Source organism: Trachypithecus francoisi, unplaced genomic scaffold, assembly GCF_009764315.1.
Source record: "Trachypithecus francoisi isolate TF-2019V2 unplaced genomic scaffold, Tfra_2.0 Lachesis_group4, whole genome shotgun sequence".
Classification (NCBI taxonomy): Eukaryota; Metazoa; Chordata; class Mammalia; order Primates; family Cercopithecidae; genus Trachypithecus; species Trachypithecus francoisi.
Genome location: NW_022681469.1, coordinates 17,791,794 through 17,809,107, shown reverse-complemented (window position 1 = coordinate 17,809,107; position 17,314 = coordinate 17,791,794). Strand labels below are relative to the sequence as shown.

At 41.3% G+C, this 17,314-nt stretch overlaps 1 pseudogene; it reads left to right on the top strand.

Moving 5' to 3' along the window:
• Positions 1 to 6,425: 6,425 nt before the first annotated feature.
• LOC117073937 lies at positions 6,426 to 6,541 on the top strand (annotated as a pseudogene).
• Positions 6,542 to 17,314: the final 10,773 nt, after the last annotated feature.

Below are 17,314 nucleotides of genomic sequence, written 5' to 3'. Positions count from 1 at the left end.
GCAGAAAGGCAACAGATACTACAGAAGTTTTAGGATGTTTTTCTGGGGCAGTCATGGAGCAGCTATGCTTCACCACAGTTGCTGGAACACTTGTGTTGGCCAGAGTCCTGGGACTTTCCGTTGCTTTCCAAACAGGGAGAGTTTGATGCTGCACCTACATTTGCTTAGGATCTGGCATTCATCTATTGAAGCCACAGATTCCTTTGGTTTTATCTTAAGCAACTGTATTAGTCCGTTTTCACGCTACTGATAAAGACATATCCAAGACTGGGCAATTTGCAAAAGAAAGAGGTTTGTTGGACTTACAGTTCCATGTGGCTAGGGAGGCCTCACAATCATGACTGAAGGCAAGGAGGAGCAAGTCACATCTTACATGGATGGCAGCCGGCAAAGAGAGAGCTTGTGTACAGAAACTCCCATTTTTAAAACCATCAGATCTCGTGAGACCCATTCACTATCGTAAGAACAGCACAGGAAAGACCCGCCCCCATAATTCAATCACCTCCCACCGGGTTCCTCCCAGGACATGTGGGAATTGTAGGAGTTACAATTCAAGATGAGATTTGGGTAGGGACACAGCCAAACCATATCAGCATCCATAGGCAACATTTACTGTTTTGATCACCTATTACGCATTTGCTTTTTTTTTTCTGGATTAGGACACCCTGAATTTCCTTTGGAAAACCACTTCTCTGGGACTCCATCCCTGTGGATTGTGGATTGGGTGGGGGCTCCCTCCTTTCTCCAGAGGCAGCACAAGTGACCAAGGCCAGATTAATCAGGAGCAGGCAGGTGACCAAAACTGATCCGATCAATATGAATCCAGGGACTTATACCTGAGACACTGAGTAAAGGGGTCTCATCTTTGCTGGAATATAACCTGGGAGGATGAGAGCCGAGGAAGCTGCCTACTGAATGATAGTCGGAAAGAAACTGAGTCCTAACGACATTATTTGGGCTCCTAGATCAAGTCAGGCCTGAAAATCACTGATACGATTTGGCTCTGTGTCCCCACTCAAATGTCATGTTGAATTGTAATCCCCATTTTTGGGGTAGGGACCTGGTGGGAAGTGATTAGATCATGGGGGCAGATTTCTTCCTTGCTGTTCTCATGATAGTGAGTTCTCATGAGATTTGATGGTTTAAAAATGTGTAGCATCTCCTCTTTGCACTCTCTCTCTCCTGCTCCACCATGATAAAATGTGCTTGCTTGCCTTCACCTTCTGTCATGATTGTAAGTTTCCTGAGGCCTCCCCAGCCATGCTTCCTGTGCAGCCTGGGGAACTGTGAGTCAATTAAGCCTCTTTTCTTTATAAATTACCCAGTCTCAGGTAGTTCTTTATAGCAATGTGAGAACAGATTAATATGATCCCCGAGGCTTTTCACTAACAAGCCCAAACCCTTTGCCTGCAACAATTTGAGTTGAGTTTCTGTCACTTGCAACAAGAAGAGTCTTAACTAATGTTGCATCTGACAACTGGACTATGGACCTTTGTATTATGCATGGTAGCTTGTGCCTTATTTATAAAGATGTATTTTTCTTTTAAAAACTTGTTTGTGTCTTCTTTAAAAAATATAATAAACCTTTGTGATTTTTGAGAACTTTCAGAGACCTTCACGAATCCCTAATTATTAGTTACCCTTGTAGCATATAATAATTATTTCTTAAATCAGCAATGTCCACATGCGATAGCAACAAATCAAAGAGGATTTGGATGCTCAGGTCATGCACCAGAGACTTGGGGCACAGGATTCTCAAAATTAATATTTTAGCAATTTTTTTATTGCTACATGATGTGGACTTCAGAATAAAGAGTAGACTAACTCTTCAATCTAAATCCTCAATGCTGGACATTAACTATATTTCCTTACTGTGTTAATTTGTCCTACTGCAATTTATTTCCTTTCCCTATCAAGTCAGAACCTCCCTCCCTCCCTTCCTTCCTTCCTTCCTTCCTTCCTTCCTTCCTTCCTTCCTTCCTTCCTTCCTTCCTTCTGAGACAGGGTCTTGCTCTGTCACCCACGCTGGAGTGCGGTGGCATGATCTCAGCTCATTGCAAACTCTGCCTCCTGGGCTCAAGCGATTTTTTTATCTCAGCCTCTTGAGTAGCTGGGACTATGATGTGAGCCACCACACCCAGCTACTTTTTGTATTTTTTTTGGAAGAGACAAGGTTCACCATGTTGCTCAGGCTGGTCTCAAACTCCTGGGCTCAAGCAACCCATCTGCCTTGGCCTCTCAAAGTGTTGGGATTGTAGGCAAGAGCCACCACACCCAGCCTAGAATTTTCTTTCAAAAGCCTTCATATCTAATATCCATGCTCCTTGAGTAAGTCTGTAGCCTAACTGTATTTGGTAGCCACTAAAGCAAAATGAAAATATTGGAAATGTTCTAGCTCCTTGTTTATTTAAAATAAAATTTAATCTTTCCCTAAAGTCCATAGTTTATTGACCTTTACATTTTAGATTTTTTGTACTTGTTGATACAGTAAAAGCAGAGACATTTAAATGAGTTTTACTTTAAGAGAAGCTGATATTTGAGAAGATTTATGAAATGTCTATTTGAGGAATGACTATTTGCATGTAAAATTATTTTTTACTTTAAACAAAGCTTTCTTTATGTTTCCTATTAATATTCACCCTAGTGAGTTAACTATTTGACTTAATGTATAAAGTTTTACTTAAAATTCTAGAATTTCAGAGCAAGAAGAGTACTTGAAGATATTTTTACATTTGAGGAAGTCAAGGAAAGTGACAAGTTAAATATTTTGTCCTGGCTGGGCACAGTGTCTCACAACTATAATCTCAGCACTTTGGGAGGCTGAAGCAGGTGGATCACTTGAGGTCAGGAGTTTTAGATCAGCCTGGCTAACATGGCAAAACCCTGTCTCTACTAAAAATACAAAAATTATCTGGGCATGTAGCACATGCCTGTAATCCCAGCTACTCAGGAGGCTGAGGCAGGAGAATCCCTTGATCCCAGGAAGGGGAGGTTGCAGTGAGCTGAAATTGTGCCATTGCACTCCAGCCTGGGTGACAGAGGGAAAATCTGTCTCAGATATATATGTATAAAATATATATTCCAGTTAATGATTGGTTACTGGTAGTTGGTAGATTGAAAATAGGTCGATTATATTAACTTTTCTCCAGTATTTGCTCCTGTCCCTGTAAGAGGATTACACAGCCCTGCCTGTCACCTGTGCCTGCTCGTGCCTCCGTACAGGTGGAGAATATTACCCCACCCCATTTCCAGACTTGGCCATATCACTTGCTTGGGCCGATGGAAAAGACAGTAAGTATGCCAATTCTGAGCCAAAGCTGAGTTGAGTTCCGGCTTTTCCTCAACCACTCCCATATCAGGACTTCTAAATCAGGAATTTCATCTGGCATTTGGTCATTGACGGTGGCAAAAGTTGACTCACCAGGCCAGTTCTGAGCCTTGAGACTGTTGCTCCAGCTTTCCAAATGATTCCATGAGCTATTAATATTCTTTAATAAATCCCTTTTCTGCTTAAACTAACTGATGAGGATTTTTTTTTTCAATTAAGACATATCCTCTCTACAGACACATTTTCAGAAATACTTTTTTTGTGATAAAGAGTTCATCTGCATGCTTTCTGAAGAAATGAGAAATAGGTATATTTAGCATGCTTTCTGAAGAAATGGGGAATAGGTATATTTAGCATTTAGTATTAAACATACCATTAAACATATGGTATGTTTAATACTTTATATGATTTCCACCCCCGTCCCCCCCGGAGATCAAGTTGGTGTAGATTAAAAAGGTATTTTACTCAGGATAGGTGAGGCTGTGAAGGACCAAGAATGCTCACACTCTTCTATGGGAATGGAAATTGCTATAAACTTTTTTTTTGGTATGAAATTTATTAGTATAGTTTTAAACAGTGGTAGTATTCTGCATATCATTTATTTCATCCATAATTTTTTTTTTTTTTTGCTTCGTAGAAAGAGTTTAATAATCACAGGGCTGGCCAAGTGGAAGGATGGGAGTTAATTCTCAAATCGGTCTCTGAGATAATTTGAAAGCTAGGGTTTCTTAGGGATAGTTTGATAGGTAGGCAGGTTAGGAAATGGAGAATGCTGATTGGTTGGACTGGGGATGAATTCATAGGGGTGTCAAAACTGCCTTTGTGTGGTGAGTCAGTTCCTGGGTGAGGGTCATCCATCTGGGAGATGTTATTTGACTAGAATGCGAAGTCTGAAAAATACCTCAAACGCCAGTCTTAGGTTTTACAATAGGAATGTTGTCTATAGGGGTGATTAGGGAACTTAGCAATTTTGTGCCCACGCCATATGCCTCCTGAGCAGTAAACAGTGACTAGTTATCATTTATGCATAGGTCTTAGCAGAATTCCGGCCCCTCCCATAATTCGAACCTTGTGGGCTGTCATGAGTTTTACAAAGGCGATTCTATCCTTGAACAAGGAGGGGCTATTATCATCCTTGCTTTAAGGTTAAACTATAAACTAAATTTCTCCCATAGTTAGCTTGGCCTATGCCCAGGAAAGAGCAAAGATGGTTGGTTTGAGAGGCTAGAAGCAAGAGGGGAAGAGGGAGTTAGATATGTCAGATTTCTCTCACTGCCATAATTTTTGTAAAGACAATTTCCATCCCCAATTTGAGCTTGACCACACCTCATTCTTGAGTTGTGAGCTACAGAGATGGGAAAAGGCGAACAATTGCTTTAACTTCTTGCTGACAGTGGGGTGTAGTAGGGGTAGAAGTTGGCCCATTGGTAAGAGGAATAAAACCATTTTGCAGTTGTCTGCATGTATTCGTGGGTGTCTTGTGGGGATCTTGTATTAGGGTTCTCCAGAGGGATGGAACTAATGGATATATGTATATATGAAAGGGAGTTTATTAAGGAGAATTGACTCACAGGATCACACGGTGAAGTCCCACGATAGGCCATCTGCAAGCTGAGGAGCAAAGAAGCCAGTAGTGGCTCAGTCCGAGTCCCAAAACCTCAAAAATAGGGAAGCTGACAGTGCAGCCTTCAGTCTATGGCTGAAGGCCCAGGAGCCCTTGGTAAACCACTGGTGTAAGTCCAAGAGTCCAAAAACTGAACAACCTGGAGTGTGATGTTTAAGGGCAGGAAGCATCCAGCACGGGAGAAAGATGAAAGCCAGCAGACTCAGAAAGCCACTGTATCCCACCTTCTTCTGCCTGCTTTTTCTAGCCGTGTTGGCAGCCGATTGGATGGTGCCCACCCACATTGGGGGTGGGTCTGCCTCTCTCCGTCCACTGACTCAAACGTTAATCTCCTCTGGCAACACCTTCACAGATACACCCAGAAATAATACTTTGTATCCTTCAATCCAGTCAAGTTGGCACTTAATATTAACCATCACAGGTCCTAAGGCTTGCATGACAAAGATACTAGTAGTCTCATCTACAGTTTTAGCACAGCACTAAAATGAACAGCAGACTATAAGGTAATAAGTCCTAACATAAGAACGGAAAGCCCCGGCTTCAGGAGCCCCCTGTGGAACAGATCTGAAGTCTTCATCCATCAATTCTGCAACAAAACTTTTTTAAAGGACAAATCAGGGATGTATGTAAAGATACAGAAAAAGGATGTTCATAATAGCACTATTTGGAATAATACTTATAAGGAAATAATTATATATATATGTGTGTGTGTATATATATATATATTTATTGATATGGAGTCTCGCTCTGTCACCCAAGCTGGAGTGCAGCGGCGCAATCTCAGCTCACTGCAACCTCCGCCACCCGTATTAAAGGCTGCTTCAGCCTCCCAAGTAGCTGGGACTACAGGCACATGCCACCACACCCAGCTAATTTTTGTATTTTTAGTAGAGGCAGGGTTTCAACATGTTGGCCAGGATGGTCTTGATCTCTTGACCTTGTGATCCGCCCACCTTGGTCTCCCAAAGTGCTGGGATTACAAACATGAGCTACCACGCCTGGCTCAATAATAATATTTGTAATAAAAACTTGGAACTTAATGTTTCAAGAACAGTAGGACAATTACAAAAGATGTAACCTATGCAAAATCCGACTTCCAGAAGGAGAGGAGAGAAAGGAGTAAAAAAATTATTTGAAGTCATAATGATTGAGAACTTTCCAAAACATCAAATCACAGATCTAAGAAGCTCAGAGAACACCAAGCAGGATAAATATAAAAATATCTACATGTAGCCATGTCATATTCAAACTGCAGAAAATCAGAGACAAAGAGAAAAGACTTCAGATAGACTCATCATCGTCATCCTTCAACAGTCACTGCATGTGATGTTGGATGATTTCCTCTTGGGGTTGGTTGGTCAACCGTTGTGGATATCGTAGCCACAATCTTACCATGCCTTCTTCATCTCTGACTCTAAGGAGTCACCTTCCTTTCCACTGTTGCCTGGTTCTGGAGTCTGTAACAGATTCATAAGCTTTGTGCAGTGGCAATATCGTAGCCAATGAGGTTTATCTGAGGTGTGATTATTGCTAATTGAAACAGATTCATAGTGCACAGAGAGTGGGATTTGTGGTTAGCTACATCTAGATTTTTAAATCCCCACCCCACTATTTACCAGTTGGATAAACTTGGAGAAACCACTCTCTGAGTGACTCTCTTCATCTGATAAATGAAGATAATAGCAGTTCATAGGACTATTGTGACAAAGCAGGTCACCAACAAATGGGAGCTGGCTGCTCATAACTTATTTTTTTTTTCTTTTTTTTAGATGGAGTCTCGCTCTGTCACCCAGGCTGGAATGCCGTGGCAGGATCTCAGCTCACTGCAGCCTCTGTCTCCTGGGTTCAAGCGATTCTCCTGCCTCAGCCTCCTGAGTAGCTGGGCCATCGCTTTTCTTCTAACGTGCCCTATCTTTCAGCTATCTGAGGCGGTTCAAGGGGTTCTGGTTTTCTTCGCAAGACTGTCCTTTTACTGGTCCAGAATCTTGCTTTCTGTTCATAATTCCTGCTTCCTCTCTGGTCTTTTTTCTTTCCTCTTGTGTATGTTTGGGGTCCTATTATTTTGCTTCTTGATTCTCTTTCTGTGACACCACTAGTTCAGGAGTGGTGACTTACCCTCTCCACTGCCCCAGCTCAGTTCTGATTTGAGCTCCACCCCGTCAGGTCCCGCCATAGCTGGCCTGGTAAACTTGGCAAAGTCATGTGAAGTCCTGTGCTTCTTTATAGCAGGTGCCCATCAGACTGAAACGTAATGACCAGCTGAGGGAGGAGATGGCCTTTGCCTCATAAATGTCATAAAAGGATGGAAAATTGAAAGCAGTGAACAGAGAACCCTGGAAAAATCATGATTTGTTTCTCCTGAAAAGACTCTTCACTGTCAAAAAGAGTAAGGCAAAAATATATAGTTCAAAGCACTTAGAAGCAGAATTATCTCTAAGGAGAGTACTTTTAATTTTAGATGTCAATGACTCCTTTATAGATTTTGTGCTTTTGAATGAATTTGTTCAGTAGGAATTTCTGGAAAGCTGGCTACACGGAGAATTAATCATACATATAAGCCTTTGAATGTGAATACCTTTACTATCTTAATATGGCCATTATTTTCAGATGGTAATACGTGTTCATTGCAGAAATCTAGAAAATACAAAAACCCTTAAAGAGAAAATAACCCAGAAATAATCCTAACATTGTGGTATATTTCCTTGTCACTTATTTTTCTTTACAAAATTTGGATCAGATTTTACCCACAGTTTTACATCCTACTTTTTACACTTACCAGTATCTGTTGAGTGTTTCACTACATTCTTAAATATAACACCAGCACGTTAATTTTAATGGCTGCTTGTCATTATATTGAATGACTATCTTATGACTTACTCAGCCAACCTCTGGTTTGTTATGAGTGAGCTGCTTTTTGTGCCTGTGTCAGCTGTTGCAGGCTGTGGCCATGTGAGCATCCTGTCATGTAATGCCCTTGGCTGTGCCTCTGAGGCTTACACAGGCCTTTGTTGACAAGTAATTTCTTTTCCAGAGTGGGGCGCTTCCTAGTAAGGCCAGCATCTTCAGGAAGTGGTGGAGGAATGGAAATTCCTACACTCAAAGTTCCTTTTGGTAGACAAGGTTCCCCTTGGTAGGAATGACCTCCACTGCCAAGCTGGAGTCTGGAGTTGGCTGGGCTCATGTGGCTGTGCTGTGGTGGGCCAGGGTGTGTTTGTGTGTGTGTGCCTGTGTGTGTGTGTGTGTATGTGTGTGTGAGAGATAGTGTAGGTCAATAAAGCCGTCCACCACAAAATTCTCACGTACCCTCCAAGGACTGTGCAATTTTCTGTCTTTTCTAAGATGATCCCCCTTTGTCTTTTTGTCTGAGATGACTTCCCTTTGGCTTTGCTTTGATGATTTTTATTTGGACACCATGAACTGAGTGGTTTAAAAACAGATATTTGTTTTCTCACAATTCTGGAGGCTGGAAGTCCCAGATCAAGATGCTGGTGTGTTTAGTTTCTGCTAAGGGCTCTTTTCCTGGGCTTTGCCAAATCTCTTTGCAGATGGCCTCTTTCTCACTGTGTCCTCACATGGCCTTTCTCTGTGCTCATGTGGAGAGAGAAAGAAAGAGATCTCTTCCTTGTCTTATGAGGTCACCAGTTCTATCAGCTCAGGGCCCCGCCCCCCTAACCTTAGTTACCTCCTGAAGACTCTATCTCCAAATATAGTAACACTGGAGATTAGGGCATCAACATATGAACTCCAGTGGAACACATTCAGTCTATAACGCCTACATTATGCTCTATTTTTTTCCTACAGCATTTATCATCTTTTAAAATATGGCCGGGCACAATGGTTCATGCCTGTAATCCAAGCTTTTTGAGAGGCTGAGGTGGGTGGATCACCTGAGGTCAGGAGTTCAAGACCAGCTTGACCAACATGGTAAAACCCATCTCTACTAAAAATATAAAAATTTGCCAGGCATGGTGGTGTGTGCCTATAATCCCACATACTTGGGAGGCTGAGGCAGGAGAATTGCTTGAACCTGGGAGGTGGAGGTGGCAGTGAGCTAAGATCACACCACTGCACCCTAGCCTGGGCGACAGAGAGAGACTCTGTCTCAAAAAACATTTTTTTTTTTAATTAAGTTGGTTTTTACCTGTTTCCCAGTAGTACAGCATAAGCTTCAGGAGGGCAGGGATCTTTGTTTGTTATTCATGGATGTCTCCCAGGAACCTAGAAGAGCACCTGCACCTAGTAAGTGTAGACTGAATGAATGAGGTCAGCAACCATAGCTGTCAAGGTGGGGGAATAAGAAAGGAAAAGGAGACAATGAAGTCCTGGCAATATGTAGAAAATCCCCCTCCCCTGGAAATACTTGATATCTAGAAGGGAAACTGAGAGTTATCCCACTCTAGAACTGTCAATACCTTGTCCTGCAACCTGTAAAAATGTCACTTGATTGGGCAGGATATGGGGGAGACCCTCCACATTGTGGTTCAAACTTGTGTCTCCTCGAGTTGCTATGGGGGCAATGGTGCCATAGTCTACTCCGTCTACTATAAGAAAGTACCATAGACCAGGTGGCATAAATGACAGAAATTATTTTTCACAGTTCTGGGAGTCCGAGATCAGGGTGCCAGCATGGTCAGTTTCTGATGAGGGCTCAGATACTGGCTTGTTGACAGCTGCCTTCTCACTGTGTCTTCATGTGGCAGAGAGAGAACTCTGGTGTCTCTTCCTCTTCTTATAAGGGCACTAATCCCATCATGAGGGCCCCACCTTCATGGCCTCATCTAAATCCAATTACCTCCAAAGACCCCATCTCCAAATACCATCACATTGGGCATTAGTGCTTCAGTGTATGAATTTTTGGGGAACGCAATTCAGTCTACAGGAAACAGTGTAGCAGTTGATCAGGACTTTCAGGATCCAGCCTCAGAAGTCAGCTTGGAAGTAGAATGGGATGCTGTCCACATAACCTATGCCTCCTCAGCCCAGAATTCAACGTCTGGAAAACATTGAGGCATTGCATAGGCCGAGGGGCATAGCTGTGCACTCACTCAGGTCAAAACCTGGCTGGGAGGCTGCCATTTACTCATCACTTTTCCAGATCTTGAGGAATTGTAGTCACTTGCAGGTCTAATTTCTTACAAATCATGTTTTTCATGATTTTTAATGAATCATGTCTTTTTTTTTTTTTGAGATAGAGTCTCGCTCTGTCACCCAGGCTGGAGTACAGTGGCGCAATCTCAGCTCACTGCAAGCTTTGCCTCCTGGGTTCATGCCATTCTGCCTCAGCCTCCCAAGTAGCTGGGACTACAGGTGCCTGCCACCATGCCCAGCTAATTTTTTGTATTTTTTAGTAGAGACAGGGTTTCACCATGTTAGCCAGGATGGTGTCGATCTCCTGACCTCATGGTCCGCCCGCCTCAGCCTCCCAAAGTGCTAGGATTACAGGTTTGAGCCACTGTGCCCGGCTGTTCTTTTTATTTATAAAAAAAATACTGAGGCCTCTGGGATGGGGAATGCAGAGTCTAAGAAGTGGGTATCACACTATTTAAAATACTGTGATTTAAAACAATTTAGTATTTATGAAAACTTATCCCTTCATAATATTTTAGCTGTTGCCATGAATATTTTTTCAGGTTAGCTTAAAAATTATTTTTTCAAGTTCCAAATCAAACAAATGGAGATTTCAATTGGCATTGTATTAAATCTATAAATGACTTTGAAAAGCATTGAAACTTTTATAGTATTGAGTTGTTTCATTTAGGAACGTGGTAGATTTTTTTGTTTGTTTGTTTTGAGACAAAGTCTTGCTCTGTCGCCCAGGCTGGAGTGCAGTGGCGTGATCTCTGCCCACTGCAGCCTCTGCCTCCCGGGTTCAAGTGATTCTCCTGCCTCAGCCTCCCGAGTAGCTGGGCTTATAGGCGGGTGCCACCATGCCTGGCTAATGTTTTTTGTATTTTTAGTACAGATGAGGTTTCACTATGTTGGTCAGGCTGGTGTTGAACTCCTGACCTCAGGTGATCCGCCTGCCTCGGCCTCCCAAGGTGCTGGGATTACAGGTGTGAGCCACTGCGCCCGGCCAGAAAATGGTAGGTTTTTACATTTTGTTTATATCATTTATGTCTCTCAATGAAGTTTTGTAGTTTTCTTCGTATCTTCTCCTTTCTTTGTAACTGTTATTCATAAGTGTGTTATAGTTTTTGTTGTTATCTTGAAGAGGTTTCCAATATATTTTCTAATAATTAATTGCTATTATGTTGGAAAATATTGATATCTTTATTTTTCTTACATTCAGCCATCTTATCCAACTCTCTTATTAGTGCTAGTGGCTTGTTACTTTATTCTTTTGAGTTTTCAATCATTTTCTATATATAATAATAGTTTTGCATCCTCCTTTCCAATGGTTATAACACTTATTTTTGTTTCCTGCCCTATTCTTGACCTCTAATATATTAAATATAGCCTCATGTGGTGGCTCATGCCTGTAATCCCAGCACTTTGGGAGGCTGAGGCGGGCAGATCGCTTGAGGTGAGGAGTTTGAGATTAGCCTGGGCAACATGGCAAAACCCCGTCTCTACAAAAAAATACAAAAAAATTAGCTGGGCATGGTGGTCCATGCCTATAGTCCCAGGTACTAGGGAGGCTGAGGTAAGAGGATTGCTGTGGGCTCCTTGCTTGGGCCCAGGAGGTGGAGGCTGCAGTGAGCTGTAAGTGTGCCGCTGCACTCCTGCCTGGCTGACAGAGGGAGACCCTATCTCAAAAACCATCATATAAATACATATATGAGAGAGCATATTTTTCTTGGTCCTGATTTTATTGGAATGTCTCTGAAGTTTCATGGCGTGCCAGTCCACCCTGTCCTGTTTGCCTTAACATTTCTTCCTTGCCCTTCCCTGCTCCGTTGTACTGCAGTGGACTGAAATCGGCATGTCCCAAGGTTCCCAGTGCAGGCCCTGGGAGGTTCTGGCAAGAGATTGGTGAACAGAAGAAAGGGAGAAGCCCGGGTATTCCTCCCTTATTCTCTGCCACAAGTAGCAACTCTAGCAACAGCTGCATCTATTTCATGGCTCCAGCTCTGGCCAGACAGGTGTCTCCATGGTTCCAGCTTCTGTTGAGCAAACCTGGTCCCAGGTTTCAGGAAATACTTCTTCCTTTTTTGTTTCTTCAGCTAGGCTGCTCTTAGTCCCCAGCAAGAGGGTCCCTTCCCAACCCCACATGTTAGAGGGCTCTGCATATTCCAAACACACACAAATAACTGAACTGAAGAACTCATGGCTGCCTCTATGTCTTGAGTCCCTGCATCAGGTCTGCACAGCATGGACTGTGACCCTAAACTTCTGCTCTTCTGGTTAACACAGAACGGGCCCCAGGAAAATGCTCTGAGATGCCTCTTGGCCTGTATCCTCAAAACAAAAGACAACTGCATCTGAGTGCCATGAAGTGCTTTGGGTTGTACTGCTGCTGATGTTGGGGGTGGATTCTTCTTTGGCGCACTGAGAGGATCTGAAGGTAGAAGCACTTAGACACAAAAGAGGACAAAACAATTAACTTGTCAATCTTTTCTCCCAGACAGCATGTGTTTAGTAGATTTTTGAATAAGGAAGTATAATTTCCCAGAAGGCATAAGTATCCATTTTCTGTCTTCCTTTGGTGTTCCAATTCATGGTTCTGGAGTTACATGGGTATTAGGATGATATTTTGCAACAGTTGTACATGGTAACTGAGGACTGTTTTGCAATATTAAGCAATTCATGTTGCTCTTAACTACATTTCTTGACCCATTCTGAATTTTGTCCTAAAATATAGAAACATGCTAATATCACATATGGTACGTAGTTTAATGTGTTACTAAGAGATGTGGCCTAAGCTTGAGCCAATAGTCATAAAATTCTTTGGAGAAATTGAAAGATTATAGGTATTTGGGATATATCTTGAATCTATCCACAGACAAAGCACATTTAAATTTGATCTTATAACCACTTGAGGACATATGATGGAAATTCTGATTAAAAAATGCTGCTAAAGTCATTAAATTTTATTTAGAAAAGACATAAGGTATACTAGTTATAAGGTGTACCAGCTACCTGAAACAACAGATGATGTTCAAATACAGAGCAAAATGTGATCTTTAGTGGAAAAGGAAATCAATTTTGGATTTGTGCTATCCACAATTCTTTGATATGAACTATTGCTTGTTATTAATAATGTAAACAAAATAGGTAGGAGGTCCTGAAAGGGAGTCCTCCTTAAAAGGTTTCTAGCTTAGTTTCCTTTCTTTTGAGGACTTTTAACATATAAGCCAAACAAAATCCAAGGATTAAATTGAAAAAAAAAAAAAAAGTAAAAAAATAATGTACAGAAACAAAAATCTACAAAAATTCAGATCTAAGTTTGGCATTTTCTCACTTTAGTTTTAAAATATGTTTTTAAATTTTAAAGAAAATGTTTTTCTCTAAATAGAAAGGAACTGCATGTGAAATCAAAATGACATTCTAATAAAATGTTAGGACATTAGGACAAGAGAATGAAAACATTTTTATGACTTTAAATTAGTCAGGTGTGGTGGTGCACGCCTTTTCTCAGCTACTTGGGAGGCTGAGGCACGAGAATGGCTTGAACGAAAAAAAAGAAAAAGAAAGAAAGACTACAAAACTGCAACAAATTTATGCCAAACCCCCCCCCCCCATCTCCGACCTTTCCCCTATAAATTCACTTTTGCCAAACCCCAAAAACAAAAGCCTTAATCCACCTGGCCAGAGCTTGCATTCTCATCTTTTAGCTATGTACAACTTCAACTGCTATTCTCTCAACTAATAAAAATCTACTTCACCCTACCACTCTTGACTCCATTCTCTCATTCATTATCCCAAAGTAATGTCTATAAAAACTATTTTCCAATCATTATAGATCAAGATATGGTCTTGATTAAACAGAGATTTTAATAAATTAAGCAATGTGTTTTGATTTTTGGTTTTCTTTATCCTAGCATTGGAATATTTGAAAGAAGAACTTAAGAAATGTTATATGGATCTAGATATTACTTTAAGAGATGGTAAAAAAAATAGTATATATGATCATGATTTATATGATAAAAGTAAAATATAGTATTGTTCTGCACTAATAAGAGCTTTTCATATGTGATTGTTAGAGTGCTTGAAAATAACATGTAAAATTTCAAAATGAGTATGCTTTAAAAATTTTACCAATACTTCCAATAAAAGTGTTACTGTCTCGTTAGAGTGAAATTTGTCCAAGTTGAAATTAATAATAATTAAAAAACCTATCTGGCTGGGCATGGTAGCTCATGCCCGCAATCCCAGCACTTTGGGAGGCCAAGGTGAACAGATTGCTTAAGCTCAGGAGTTTGAGACCAGCCTGGGCACCATGGTGAAACCCCATCTCTACTAAAAATATGACAATTAGCCGAAAGCGGTGGCATGCACCTGTAGTCCCAGCTTCTCAGGAGGCAGAGTTGGGAGGATCTCTTAACCTCGACCTGGGAGGTTGAGGCTACAGTGAGTTGTGATGGTGCCACTGCAATCCAGCCTCTGCAACAGAGAGAGACCCTGTCTTGAAACAAAACAAAAAAAATCTAAAAATTACAATGAATCAAAAAGTTGTTAAGAACATTTGGTATTGCCATCAATAGAAGTTATGTGAAAATCTTGATTATAGTAATAGGATTAATGATTTTTCTGGAGTAAACATCAAGGAAAAGAAGAAAAAAATATGTATAATTAGTTATGAATTATGAAATGCTTTTATTTTACTATGAATTTGAACATTGCTGGTTCGCCAGCACATGCTATTTTGCCTACTTTTATTTATGTAAGAAACACAGCTTGCTGGGCATGGTGGCTCATGCTTGTAATCCCAGTACATTGGGAGGCCAAGGCAGGAGGATTACTTGCGCCCAGGAGCTTGAGACCAGCCTGGGTAATATGGTGAAACCTCGTCTCTACCAAAAAAGTATGAAAATTAGCCAGGTGTGGTGGCACACGTCTGTTGCCCCATCTACTCAGGAGGCTGAGATGGTAGGATCAATTGAACCCAGGAGTTTGAGGTTACAGTGGAGTACACCGCTGCGCTCCAGTCTGGGTAACAGAATGAGACCCTGTCTTTATTAAAAGAAAAAAGAAAACTAAAATAACTTTACATATATTTATTTCAAAATGTTGTCATCATAAAGGTATTTGTAATATAGAAGGCTAGAACACACTTTGATTTAACAATCTGTCATTTGACTTATTTTAAACATTGAACATGGTATGTGGACCTTCATTTGTATGCTTGCCCTGGGGTCTCGCAATGTTACTTTTAACCCAAGGTGCTAGTGGCTTCCTGCTGTCAACTTACTGTTGCCTGCTTGGCTTTTTACGCTTTGATTTTGCACAAATAAGTAGATACATGTGTGTTTTCTTATGCTCCTATTTTTTCTGTATGAAAAGTAGAGTTATGGGTTGAAGTCCTAACCCCCACTTCCTCAGAATGTGATCTTTAGAAGTAGCATCATCATGACCGGTTGCAGTGGCTTACGCCTATAATCCCAGCACTTTGGGAGGCCAAGGCGGGTGGATCATGAGGTGAAGAGACTGAGATCATCCTGGCCAATATGGTAAAACCCCATCTCTACTAAAAATACAAAAATTAACTTGGCATGGTGGTGTGTGCTTGTAGTCGAGCTACTCGGGAGGCTGAGGCAGGAGAATCACTTGAACCCGGGAGGCAGAGGTTGCGGTGAGTCGAGATTGAGCCACTGCACTGCAGCCTGGCAACAGAGCAAGACTCTGTCTCAAAAAAAAAAAAAAAAAAAAAAAAATCACATCATTGTAGATGTAATTGATTAAGATAATTAAGATAGTTCAAACTGGAGTAGGGTAGGTCTCTATAGCAATATGACCATTGTCCCATAAGAAGAGGAAATTTGGAGATGGAGATACACAGAGGAGTGATGTGAAGATACACAAGAGAAAATAGTTATGTGATGACATGGGCAGACAAGTACAGAAGGATATCTGCTGGGTCATAGAGACATGTCTTTTTCATCTTAACGGTGACTACAAATTGCCCTCTAGAGTGACTCTATCAGCTCATGCTCCCACCAGAAGTGCATGAGAGCATGTTTCTCTATGCCCCAGCCAACACTTGATATTAACAGACATGTACATTTTTTCCCCATCTGGTGGGTAAAAAACAGTATTTTAAAAACATTTGTATTCCGTAGATTACTAGTGAGGTTTTTTCATATGTTAATTTTCCATCTCAATTTCTTCTTCTGTAAATTGTCTTTTTATAAACTGCACTTTTTTTTCTGTTGTGTTATTTGTTTTATTCCTACTAGTTTGAATTATTTCTTTATGTAGGAGATGATCTTATTCATTTAAAATTATCTCTAGTTTAGGAAGACCTTTTACATATCAAGAATGTTTGTTGGGTTTAATTGGTTGTCTTTTTAGCTTCTAGTGAGATGATCAAATGATGTTTATTTGACCTATTGATATAAGGCACCTGTAATTGTAAGAATCTTAAAAACCAGAGCAGTCAGATATTATGTGGGCAAGAGGAGTGATACCAGTGTGGAGCTTTCAAAACATGTTTAGAGGGTGTTTCTTTGAGAGTGAGGAATTCATCTTTAGAGGCTAGGCTGAAGCCCTGGGCAGGGTCTTACAGAGTTGTAAAAGATCTGAGCTTTACAGTACAGACAAGGTGAAACTACTGCAGAATTTTATTTATTTTATTTTTAAGGCAGAGTCTCGTTCTGTCATCCAGGCTGGAGTACAGCAGCATGATCTCCGCTCACTGCAGGCTCCACCTCCTGGGTTGGAGTGATTCTCGTGCCTCAGCCTCCCGCGTAGCTGGGACTGAGGACCTGCACCACTATGCCTGGCTAATTTTTGTATTTTTAGTAGAGACAGGGTTTTGCAATGTTGGCCAGGCTGGTCTCGAACTCCTGGACCCAAGTGATCTGCACTCTTTGGCCTCCCAAAGCTGGGATTCCAGGCATGGGCCACTGTGCCCAGCCCTACTTACAGGATAACTGTGGAATTTAAGAAGAAGATTAATATGGTGTTGGGGTGGAGGAAGAAAAAAATAAAAGGAGAGGACTTAGATGCCCTGGGGTGAGATGAAAAGAGCCTTTTGCTGTTATGATTCTAATGAGGAAGAAGAGAAGGAAGGTAGTTAAACTAATATGACTCTCTAAAGCAGATTTTTTTGTTTGTTTGTTTGTTTTTTTGAGACTGAGTCTCACTCTGTCATCCAGGCTGGAGTGCAGTGGCATGATCTTGGCTCACTGCAACCTCTACCTCCTGGTTTCAAGCGATTATCCTGCCTCAGCCTCCCAAGTAGCTGGGATAACAGGCACCCA